The sequence below is a fragment of the Phoenix dactylifera genome, chromosome 8 (genome assembly GCF_009389715.1).
Source record: "Phoenix dactylifera cultivar Barhee BC4 chromosome 8, palm_55x_up_171113_PBpolish2nd_filt_p, whole genome shotgun sequence".
Classification (NCBI taxonomy): domain Eukaryota; kingdom Viridiplantae; phylum Streptophyta; class Magnoliopsida; order Arecales; family Arecaceae; genus Phoenix; species Phoenix dactylifera.
The window spans coordinates 17,024,274-17,037,082 of NC_052399.1; the positions used below are offsets into that span (position 1 = coordinate 17,024,274).

Here is a 12,809-nt window from a genome sequence, read left to right on the forward strand (position 1 = left end):
GTGTCCCATACATTGTAACTTAGCTATTGCGAGTGGAAGACCAGTCATCGGAAATGAGTTTCTTGTTTAGTTAGCTTGTTTTAAGTCCGCTTAGTTCGATCTACAAATGCCTCATTTCCAAGAACTTATCTTCTGGTCAACCTGGCATTCTAATTCGTTGCAGGGATTAAGGTTGCCAGGTTCCACTACGAGCGTTTCCAAGTGTAGGCAATGATTAGCCAAAAACACTGTTCTTCAAGTTATATTTTAAAGTTAAGTTTGCTATTTATATATAGGATCCTTTTTTTTCCTACTATCTTAATTTCTTTTGTTTTATTAGTAACATAAAGAACGAAGATATCCATTGAAGTCTTCCTGCTGTCGTTGTGCTATCCCTTGTCTTCTCTTTCTGGTTCTTCTTCAATTAAGTGTAGCTACGTAACCTAGTGTAACTCGGCGCTCCAGAGTCGTACCCCAATCGCCTGTGTTCTGTGACATTCAATTCCATCCCTACACGTGTCCAGATGAAAACGGCCCTTCACGATGAGAACCAAGTCCGGGTCGTTTGCCCCAGTAATTTTAGCGGGAAGAGCCCGCTGATAATCCTAACCCGTCGCGATGCATCCAAAGGTCGTGATGGAATCAAGCTATGCCATGCGCCCACTTTATCTTTCTTTTATTGTTCCCCCATTTTTAAACCCCCCGTTTTAACGCCTTTTGCAGGCTAATCCGACGGCCGCCCACCCGCCAGCTCCAATCCTACGAATTCGCACCGCACGATGCGTTCACGATATCACATCCGTCCGATCAATTATTGGAATTTGATTTCAAAACTCGAGAGGGAGAGAGAAGGAAGAGCACCCCCCCCCCCCACCCTTGGCTTCTCCTGCTCCTCCCTTCCCCTCGAATTTTTTTTTCCTGCAGAACCCCAAAAATCTCTTCTTTTTCTCCCTTCCTCGCCCACTCCACTCTCCCTCGCTGGATCTCCGCCGCTAGATTCCCTCTCGGACCGCCGGGATCTCCCCGGTACTTTCCTGCTCTCTTGCTCGTGCCGCTCTCCTCTCCGTCGATCTCCCGGCTGCCGCCCGCCCGATCCGAATTCTCTCGGGTTCTCTTCAATTTCCCGCGCTGATGCTGGATTTGATGTTTTCCGGTGGGATTGAGATCTCCTGATCACATTCGTTGGCCTTTTGGTTCGATTTCTTGGTTGCTGGTTTTGGGATTCGGCGGCTGCGATGGAGCAAGGCATTAAATCGGCTGCGCCCGTGCCGTCCGATTTTCCCCCGAAGAAGCTCGCCCGGCAGCTGGATTTCACCGCGGCGCATTGTGGAGCGCCTGGGGCGGGGGGACCCGTGGCCCTCGAGCAGCCGTCGCCGGCGTCGGTGCCGCTGCCTGTGTCTCGCCACTCGATTCCGGCGTCCGTGTGAGTTATTTTTTCTCGTGATTTTGTTTGATTCTCGAATTCGAAGTTGGGGCTTTGATGCTTCTCGATTCATGGTCTTGGATTTAATCAACTTTGGGTCGCCCTTTTTCTCATTTGGTGGGGATTATTTTCCATGATTGCAGTTGTGTTGATAAGATTCCGCTATGTCTTTCGACAATTTCATTTTTGTCCGGGAAATTTGACGCCCGGTTTAAATTTTTTGGAGGTAATAAAGGGGCGCTTTATTTTTCGGTCTTAAGGTTTTTTGGATGATGGGCAGTTGAGATTTGGAAAACTGAGGACTCTATTGTAAATGGAAAACTTGATGATAGTTTCCTCTAAATTTTTGAATTGGGTATCAATTGTGTCACTAAATGGGATTCTTAGATACAAGAGTTCTGGCATGCTTGGTAACTCTTATGCATAAATGGTTTGATCTAAGATTACTTACTATTTATGATTGACTTCCCCTTTTTTCCTGATGCTAGTTCTTGTTGCCAATTTTGGTTGTTAATATCCAATCTTACTTTAATTGTCGAATAAATTAATTTTCTTAAAGTTTAAAGTTGAAGTACTGTTGGAGTACAATGATTATTCCATGACAATCCAATAATCTTCATATAATTCAGCCCATATGTTCTTGGAAACATGTCCAGATTTGGAGGAAATTATGAATTTACTGATGCTTCCCTGACAATTCACGAATCTTCATAAGAAATTCACTCCATATGTTCTTGGAAGCATGACATGCATGGATGAAACATGGTTCATTTTCTGAACGTTTGTATTCAGCAGTGTGATTATCTATCCAAATTCTACCTGTTAGTGAATGTGAGTACCTGTTTTTCTATCTTCAGGAAGCCAGAGTCCCCAATATCAAGACCACTGCCAATATTTGAGGCTAAAGATGGTACTCCAAAGAAACAGAAGCAATGCAATTGCAAAAACTCAAGATGCTTGAAGCTGTAGGTGCTATTGCCCCCCTCCCCACTTCTTTTGTGGAGATATTGTGTTTACAGTTTCTATTTTCCTTCTTGGCTCCAGCATTTCTCTCATAAACATCTTTGTGTGAAATAAGCGTATCATGATAAACTCATTTATTGTTATTGAGGGCTGTCTTTGAACGAACCTAATGCTGGAACCTAGTATACCATTTGTCCATGAGGATTGTAAACATGCTTTTGTCTTTTCATGCAAAAATTGGCTATGTGATGGCAGAAGATAAGCCCATACTGATGGCTGTAGTTGACGTTGAGGTGAGAAAGTAAACAAGATGGAAATTGCATTGCTGCTCTAGCTTGTGGAAGATAATTTATTCGTAACGGAAACAATTTATGTGTAATTTGATCAAGTCAGAAGCTTGTTAAAATCAGCAATGGATATATAGATATTAACAATATGTAGTTTGTAAATATGTCTCCATGATAAATTCTATATATGGACTTTTAGATAACTCCTTGTTTGATAGTGCTTGGAGATTTTGGCACGTGGATGTCAATAATAAACAAAACCTGATTATATGATTTGATTAGTGTTTTGGATTGGGTTGAATGCATTGGTGACAATAAATCGATGTTTGAGGCTTGGCATGGAGTGCTAAGACTTGACCTGCATTCATCTCAAATATCTTGAGATCAACATTCAAGGGAAGTGCAAGGATGGAGAAACATTTTAGTACAGGTGCAGGTTACTTTTTGTGCCTAGTTGAGCTAGAAAAAAGTTATTTGGGTTTGAGTCAGACATGCAATTTGGTCCTGTAATTCTTATTTGGGGTCCTAAACCCAGGGTTTGTCTCAAATTTAATTGATTGTGTTTCTGGAAGAAATAGGTTAAACTGGAGTTGACCAGACATGTCTGAAATAACATAAATCGTTTGGTGTAACTCAGAAAAGTGGGGCTGAATCAAAAATTACCCGAACCCATTAAGTCAATGAGTTGCTTTAGGTTTACATTCGAGAAATTGAAACAATTTTGATAGTGCCTGAGACTCTAGGTCAAGTTGGAGTTAGACAGTTGGATGCAGCCTGGTTCATTTGCTTACTCTATTGCTTTTCTATGGAGAAAGTAAGAGTCAGACACAAAAGGGAGAAGGGGTACTACAGTTTTTTTTTCTTTTTTGCAGTGAGGCAGAGAGCAAAGTTGAAGAGTAAGACTATGTAATTTAGTATCAGTTACTTATTTGTTTTAGTGTCTTTGTAAGTTATTAATGTCTAATTTTTCACTTGGGGTGCCTAACCTGCTCCAGAAGCTTTATCTCATATCCCTTTTTTATCTATACCTGGGTTTCTATACTTTCACATGATTGTCTTGTATTATGTACCCTGATTTCCATGTATCAATGAAAAAATATTCGATTTATTAGCTTACTTCTATTCAAAGTTGTTACTCTTACCTGCTCTTCCTTTCTCCTAATTTAAATTTTAATTATTCATGCAGGTATTGTGAGTGTTTTGCATCTGGGTTATATTGTGATGGTTGCAACTGTGTAAATTGCTCTAACAATGTTGAGAATGAAGCTGCTAGGCAGGAAGCAGTTGAAGCCACTTTAGAGCGCAATCCAAATGCATTTAGGCCTAAGATTGACAACAGTCCACCTGCAAACCGGGACAATAGGGTATGCATTTATTCTTTGATTGGAACATATACTGGCAGTCATATATGTATATATGGATGTATATGTGGATGCACGCATGCACGCACGCATACATGTATCTTCTTACAACATTCATATCATTACATGCTTTCATATATTAAGATTTCCATGTGCTACTTACTCATAATGCATATGTAGTATCTAAATGTGTAGTGGCAATTCATTTTATTGATTACAAATTATTGCATCATGGAAGCTTTAAATTATTGGTACAATTTACATTTTCTTTATCCTTTTATATGTACTCTGTCCTGAGCAACGAAGATTTGGGCCCAGCTTGCTTACCTCTGAGTAGGGTAATAGGAATATTGGCCATTACATGCAAACCTCACCTTATGAAGGTTCATGAAGTTGTTTATTTCATTGCTTAAAAAATTACATATTGAGGCTAACCTCACCTCATTGTTTGCCTCCATTGCGCTCTTCAAAGATGCCTTGATGTTCTTTACAATATGAGTCATATCACATGAAGAAGCAAGTGAAAGCACACACCTTGTGTGCATCTTTTTTTCTTTTTTTTTCCTGCGGGGGGGGTGGGGGGTGGGGGGGGGGGGGGGGGGCTACATTTCACACAAAGTTTATATTGTATGCAACTCCAAGCCTCGGTATGGCAAGGTATGTGAGTGAGTCTAATTTTAGTACTATGGCTTCTGTCAATATAGGTCACCTACAATTGTTGTAAATGAGTAATTTGAGTTGGAAGTATTTCTAAAATGCTCCATGTTCCTGATATGACCTTGTCACGACTCATGAGATGAAATGTAGGGACCATGTTTTATTTTATTCACATTATTATCTTTGTTTGCTCCACCAATATTTCAGTCTGGTCTCAAGAGTTTTCTAGATGCCAACCATCAAGTTTACTTCGAAATTCTATGGGTATTTCACTAAATCGTTTGAACTTAGTTTTTGTGTAGAAGTTTCAAAGATCAATGCTTCTATGCCAAAATTTAACTTGTGTAATAAGGATAGCAAGGTAAAACAGAGAAGATAATAGAAACATAAGAAAGAAGGTGGCCTATTCAGGGCATCTAGGCCTATGCTAGATTTTTTTTTGTGGCATATTAGAATTTCTATCGTTTCTACATATTGAGTTACTGGTCTGTCACCAATTCTTCATAATCTCAAAAAAAGTACACCTAATCAGCCTATGGTATTTAAAGTTTAAAAATTACACAGCATATGGTTTTTTTCCCTATTATACAAGATGTTGAGAAATAAGATGCCACATTTAAAAGATTCAAAGAAGTTTTTTATGATATACAAGCTTGAAAAATAATTTTTAAAAAATGTCCATTCAATATGGTGGGGGTCATTGCTTCATGCAATGGTAAAAGGCTTGGGATGACAAGCGCCAATGGTACGGGTTCAAGTCCTAGTGCAGCCACTTTGTGAAAAAACAAATATGCCATAGGTTAGGTCTGTCCCCAATCTGCCCCTCCCAAGACCCCATATTGTTGGACCAGAACTAGGTAATCTTTTTTCATTTAAGATTGTCAAGCAACTGAAACAACATAAATTAAAGAATAGGTAATCTCACGTCTCTTTGCAGTAGATGGGGACATTTTGTTTATTTTCTTGCTGATGCTTACTAGCACCAATGCAAGTTGGTTTCCCCATTTCTCTTTAGGCACAAAAGATGTAACCTCTAACATCATCTTCTACTAAAACTCTATGAACTAGTTCTTTATATTTGGAGAAAACATTTCTTTCCTGTAGCTAACATTGCAGCTAACCCATCATCATGTGTCCCTTCATGATTAGATTTCATGCAAATACATAAGTGAGATGTGGACAAATTACATTGTCTAAGTTGACTCTAGTGGACCAAGGTGTACCGCCATGTTGGAGAACTAAATGACATTCAATATGGAGGGACCCAGAAAATACCCAAATGTTCCATTTAAGGTGGGAGAACTCAACAGAATGAATGATTTTAGCATGCAAAAAATGGCAAATCCATGTGAAATTGACAATAAGATGAGCAAATAGAATGAAGATCCAAAGTGTTCTGCAGTATGAAATGTAGGACTTTGAGATATCATGAAAAGGTTGGTTACCAGAACACATTGTAGGAATTGAAGATGCGGACCACTTCTATTAGATTGGGCTTGAAAATAGCTTTTCGATACAGTTCAAATCACTAAAATAGAAGAGTTTAAGGGGTCATTTCCTTGTATGTGAACTTTTCCTCATCTTCTACTAAAACTCTATGAACTAGTTCTTTATATTTGGAGAAAACATTTCTTTCCTGTAGCTAACATTGCAGCTAACCCATCATCATGTGTCCTTTCATGATTAGATTTTTCATGCAAATACATAAGTGAATGTGGACAAATTACATTGTCTAAGTTGACTCTAGTGGACCAAGGTGTACCGCCATGTTGGAGAACTAAATGACATTTCAAAATGGAGGACCCAGAAAAATACCAAATGTTCCATTTTAAGGTGGGAGAACTCAACAGAATGAATGATTTTAGCATGCAAAAAATGGCAAATCCATGTGAAATTGACAATAGATGAGCAAATAGAATGAAGATCCAAAGTGTTCTGCAGTATGAAATGTAGGACTTTGAGATATCATGAAAAAGGTTGGTTACCAGAACACATTGTAGGAATTGAAGATGCGACCACTTCTATTAGACTGGGCTTGAAATAGCTTTTCAATACAGTTCAAATCACTAAAAGAGAAGAGTTTAAGGGGTCATTTTCCTTGTATGTGAGCTTTTTCCTTTTAATGATAACACCTGATTCTCTGCAAAACAGGTTTTATGAAACATAGGGGGATTCTTTTTCCTCTAAACATTTTTCAGGTTTTATTACTTTGAGTTTCAATGTAGCAGATTTTATTATAAGCAGGCAAAACAAGGGTTGTTGTAAACCTCAATGGCTCATTCTTTTTGGGTTTTCCTGTAAATCTGTTTAAACTAAAAGTTGTCAAGCAAACAACCCCTAGATGATACTAAGGGTCTTAATTATAATTGATGGTTAGGATTATTTTGACTCTGGATCAGCTTTCTTCTTGAAACTTTCATGACAAACATGAGTTCTCTTTAGAAAATTTGGGGAGAATTCAGTATCCTTGGATTGTTGATGCTTTAGCATTCTTAGTAGGGGTGGCAATCGGTCGGGTCGGGTCATAAACGGGTCGGGTCACATGCAGGTCGGGTCAGAAAATCATAAACTTAAATCCGACTTGTTCATTAAACAAGTCAGAAATTACAACATGAACCTGTCATGGTTTAATAAACAGGTAACTCGACCCGATCCGTTTAACCTGTTTAATAAACAGGTAACCTGTTTGCCCAACCCGATCCGACCTGCTTTAACCTGTTTACCCCAACTCGATCTGTTTAACCTATTTAACCTGCCCAACCCGACCTTTTTAGACCTGTTTAGATCCGTTTAACCCTGTTTAGATCTGTTTAACCTGTTTAACTCGTTTAACCTGTTTAAACTGTTTAACCTGTTTAATCTGTTTAGACCTGTTTAACCTGCCCAATAGTTAAACGGTTTTAAACGGATCAGATATCTAAAATCCGTATCCGACCCAATTAATAAACAAGTTAAACGGGTCGACCGGTTTACGACCCGAACCTGTTTAGGCCAAACCCAACCTGTTATGCGGGTCGAATACGGGTCGGGTTGGTGGGTCGGGTCATATTTTGCCACCCCTAATTCTTAGTAGCATTGAATAGGGGTGGCAATTTATGACTCAACTTGCCAACCAGATCTGCTTTAAATAGGTTCAGGTTTGTAAAACGGTTCCGGTCATAAATGAGTTGACCGGGACCTAACTTGTTTAGTAAAATGGTTTGCGTTCAGGCTTAGAGTTATGACCTATTTAGCCATGCAGATCACATTTTGAATAGTTGGTTTCGTCACGGGCCATCTATTAAGCCATTCAAGGCATGCTTAACCCTATTAAGACCCATTAACTCGTTTAAGACATGTTTAACTTGATTCGACCCATTGATTAGACGAGTTATCCTGGGTCGATGTACCTATTTAATAAAAAGGCCTGGTCTAGGTTTGGATTTGACCCATTTAATAAATGGTTTGGGTTTGCATTGACATGTTTTCGACCAAATGCATTTGACATGACCCATATCCAACCCTGTCCAACCCGATTGCCACCCCTAGTGTTGATTCTTTCAAGTCATTGTTGAATATAGTGATTCCTAGTTCTTCGATCTGTCAGTCTCTAATCTATCATTCTAATGAATTTTATATTTGAGGGTAAACTTTCATTAAGAAATTTTTATATTTAAGATTGTCATTTCTAGTTATTTGATTAACTCTTGCATATAAGTAAGGCAATTCCTAGGGCAGATTTTTCTATACTTGTCTGGAATAAGATGAAGTTTGAATCATGCCTCACTTATGTCCACCCTGTTCTACTCTCTTTTACCTTTCTTTCTGTTCAACCCTTTTTTGCTTTCTAGTGTATTAAATTAACTCAGTTGGTACTGCAGATATTCAATTGAGTTTTCAGTCCCTTTTTCTGAAATTCCATGTATCTTCTCATTATGATGCAAAACTTTAGTGTATACACGATTCTTTCCTCCTTTATGCATTGTATTTCCATTCAAATTCCTTATAATTCTCTTCTCTGTTCAAATTATTTGTCAAATGCACATTGCTTTTAGTTGCCACAACCATCCATTTTGGCTAAACCTATATATGATTGTAAAAACCTTATACCCTGGGTATAGCACCACTTGAGAACTTGTTGCTTCTTTGCTCAGGTTCTCATATACCTCAACACATGCCATACTACTATTTATCACTCTAAACCATTTTTAATCTGTAATCCTTTCAGTTTTCCTTTTAGATATAGTAATCTGATAAAATGACACTTATAACCATTGCTTCCTTGTTCCTATTGACAATTATACCTCCATTTTCTCTTGCTTTGTCTAACTTTGTCCCATCATAGCTTCTGCTTTATAACTCATTTGATTGCTAACCAAGTGTCAGATGATTCAATTATTCTTTCTGTTGCACTATTGTAAATATATTTCAAAGAACAAAAGTTCCGACATTAGTGTATAAGATGTCTGATCTTTCAAACTGAATGCTAATTGAGAAATTTTGCACATGTTGCCTGGAATTTGGAATTTTTTTAATAATATATGGGAATACTATAAAAATTAAGTTTCTTTTTAATTTTGCGTTGTTGATGATATAATTGTGATGTGCACTATAAAGGTTGCCTGTATGCTAAACTTCTTTAAACAGGAGTGTCAAGTTCTCAAGAGTTTAATCTGAGACACTTAAGAATCAACTAGACTGCTTTCTTTTTGGCTATTGGTTTAGTGAAAAGATTAATTTACTTTGTGAAGAATGATATTACTGGGCGTAATTTAGAGAGTTTTTTGTGGTGTAAAATTAAAAATTAACAACTATGCATCGCTAATATTTATTTCCTAACCATTAGGCTCGATTTGGAATTTATTTTCCCATATATATGGTATTTCACTACACAAGGCGAGCTCCCCGTTGAGTTCCTCAACTCTAATGTTCGTCATTACATTGCCAATGTATGACGCCCAGTCTCATCTGACATCAGAGTTGTCCTACTAAGCCACACGAAAGTACTTCGATTAGGAGAGGCACAATGACACCAGTGACACCACAGCACCCCTAATGTGCTATCATAATTGTGAATCCAGCCCCTGTTCGTTCTTGATTCCTGTATACAACTCTCTGCCCTAACTCTCCTGTCATGTGTAAGCCACAGGTGTGCAAACATCCTGTCCCAGCATTTTACACTCATGTTCATAGTGAATATCAGCACAATCCATCACTTGTTTAGTCAGAAGCATCCATCTCTTTGACTTCCTGCAAGGCCTGCGCCTTACTGGCTATAGGCAGATTAAGAAGGTTATGGGCAGATTAAGAATTTGAATCTGCTAAATTTTGGAACTCATCAAGTGCACTAAAGCTGATGTCAGGGGGAAGAAGAGGATCTAGCAAGCATAGTCTTTCTTTTATATTAGGAGCACATAAATAAGATACTAAGCAATGTCTGGCGTACCCGGTCCGTACCGGCTTTGTACGGCTGGTACGTACCGTCCGGCCTGGGACGGTCCTGGGATCAGCGTGGAAATCCGATACCGGGGTAGTTTATTGTTGGAGAACCGGTTCGGACCGGTACGGGGACCGATTTGGACCGGTACGGGACACCATCGGGTACGCCGGTATGGGGACTGGTTCGGACCGGTACGCCGACCGGTACCGTACGGCGGACCTTGTACCAAGTGTTAATTCTTAAGGAAGGAATTAGGACTATCTACTCTTGCAGGTGGGCTGCCAAAATGCATACAGGGGCTGTGCCAATCTATAAGTGCCTATAAACCTGTTTGTTGTAGTTAATTGTTGTGCTTTTGCCATCTATGCTAAGCACATGCATATAGATCATTCGTGAGAAGATGCTGTTCGTCAAGATGAGGACCTTGTTTCAAATTGATATCATGTAAAATTTTATTACTGCATGCTGTTGAGCATGCAAGGAGGGGGAAAACAGTGAAAAGAAACAGAGGAAAAATAAACTGATATAGAAAAGCAAGCACAATTAGAAAATAAGTTTCTTTACAATTACTGTATGCAAACATGAGATATGGCTCATTATTTGTTCATGCTTGATCCAGATTGCGATTTTGTTCAGTTTTTTTGCCAGACTTTGCTAAATTAGACACTCTGATTGCATTTCGAAGTGAATAAAATCTTTTCATTCTGTTTGCACACTTGTGAAATTAATAGTGCCCCTTATAATTGCTAGGAAGAGACAGGAGATCTACCTTTGGTGGGAAAACATAATAAAGGAGCCACTGCAAGAAGTCAGGGTGCCTCAAAAGTACTGCGAGTGCTTCCAGGCAACATTCTTGCTCTGATAACGTAAATGTATGGACTGCAAAAATTATGAAGGAAGTGAAGAGAGGCGAGCTCTTTTCAATAGTGACATGGGAAACTCCCATTCGTTCATCCAGCAGGCCGCCAAGGCTGCATAAATGGGCTATGGATCCTCTGGTTTGGATCTCCACCAGCATTAAAAAGAGAAAAAGTCAGGAGCCCCTTCTTCCCCCAACAGTAAAGGATCAATCTGTTCTCAGCATGGACAATTCCCACAGGTATATTTCTGTAATCATTTTTGCCCCTGCATTGCAAAGTCACAAGTACTTGATGTTTGGCTCATAAAAAAAATCCTATAGTGCATATGTGCAGCTTCTGATCTTTTTCAATCGCCTTGCATTAAGTTGAAAATGCACAGAGTACAGCTCTTATTTGTTGCCACCACATATGTGGTTATGATGATCAAAATTAAAATTTTTAATGCTTGTGGAGTTTGAACAAGAATGCACAGATTTTAGTGTCACTGACATTTCTGATGCTTAGTAGGCTAATCATATGAAGACAGCTGGACCTGCTTCTTCTTTTACTTCCAGCTCAGTAGCCCATGCTATTAATCCTAACTACTAGATCTTCTAAAGTCACATACAGGTGAGAAACTACCTTGAGATGATCTAACCTATTAAAATATTATGATAGCTGACTTTCTAATCAAAGTTTTCGTTGTTTTCAAGAATTAAGTTATTGTTTATTCATTTTGTAGGTCTCCTCTAGCAGACATTGTCCAGCCTGAGATGTGAAGGAGCTTTGCAAGTTCCTGGTCGTAGTGTCAAGCGAAGTTGCAAGGACATTGCTGGTAGGTTGGTAATAATATAACTTTGGGAAAATACAGCATGACCCCCTTAAGTTTTTGTGTTTTGCGCTTAGACGGTCCATGTTTAAAAAGTATCTGGCCCACCAATATTTCATTGCAATATGGTCGTGCCATTCATCTTCCTCATGACGCCATTGATAGCTATGCAAAAATATCCAAAATACTCCCATCCATCTGGTCCCTCTCCTATCACCACCGACTTCTAGCCGCTACATGCCTTCGTGACTGGATTTGGTTGGTTCAGCCTCTTCGGCAACAATAGTGCCTTTAGCTTCTGACTGCAATTACTAGCTCAACAATAAAAATCTCATTGACAGCAGGGAGGTGGTTGCTTGAAGATCACCGAACCATCAAGTGGCTTTGCCACAATAATGGCCTCCGTCGCCACCTAGGTGGACGCTCAACTCCGACAAGAGGGAGAATACCAACATACACCAGGCCATCACCCTCCTCCAAAGGCTGCAACAGCATGCCAAGCCTAAAGAAAAATCCATGCCCATGTCCTCATCAGCGCCAACCTCCACTGTCGACACCGTAAAAAAATTCACACAGGCTCCTTATCAACAACTACTTCCACCATCCCACTGTCTCCACCAGGCTTCTCTCCTTCTGTGCCACCTCCGCCATCGATGACTTCTCCTGTGCCCACCTCCTCTTCTCCCACCTCCATTTCCTTCTCCTCGCCAACCACTGTAGCTCCTTCATTTGTGGCTCCTCCGAAGCCCCTTCCCGCTCAACTCCCTCCATCTCAACAACACCTGGCTCGAAGCTAATCTATTTCCTGGCCTTGATGCCTTCATTTTCTCCTTCCTTCTTTAGGTTTGCAAGTGTACCATGGTCGTTGCCAAGTGCCGCAAGGCCCGCGGCTCGATCATGCAGAGCGGCGTCTTGTCAAGCATCATCATTTGCACAATATGGCTTGTTCATATATAAACAATGGGTTCATGAAGGATGTGAGAAAGATCTTCATGAAATGGTTGAGATGGGTTTGGTTTCTTGGAATTCAATGATCGGAGCTACACATTGAT

At 39.6% G+C, this 12,809-nt stretch overlaps 1 pseudogene; it reads left to right on the forward strand.

Moving 5' to 3' along the window:
• Positions 1-856: 856 nt before the first annotated feature.
• Positions 857-11,783, forward strand: LOC103702599 (annotated as a pseudogene).
• Positions 11,784-12,809: the final 1,026 nt, after the last annotated feature.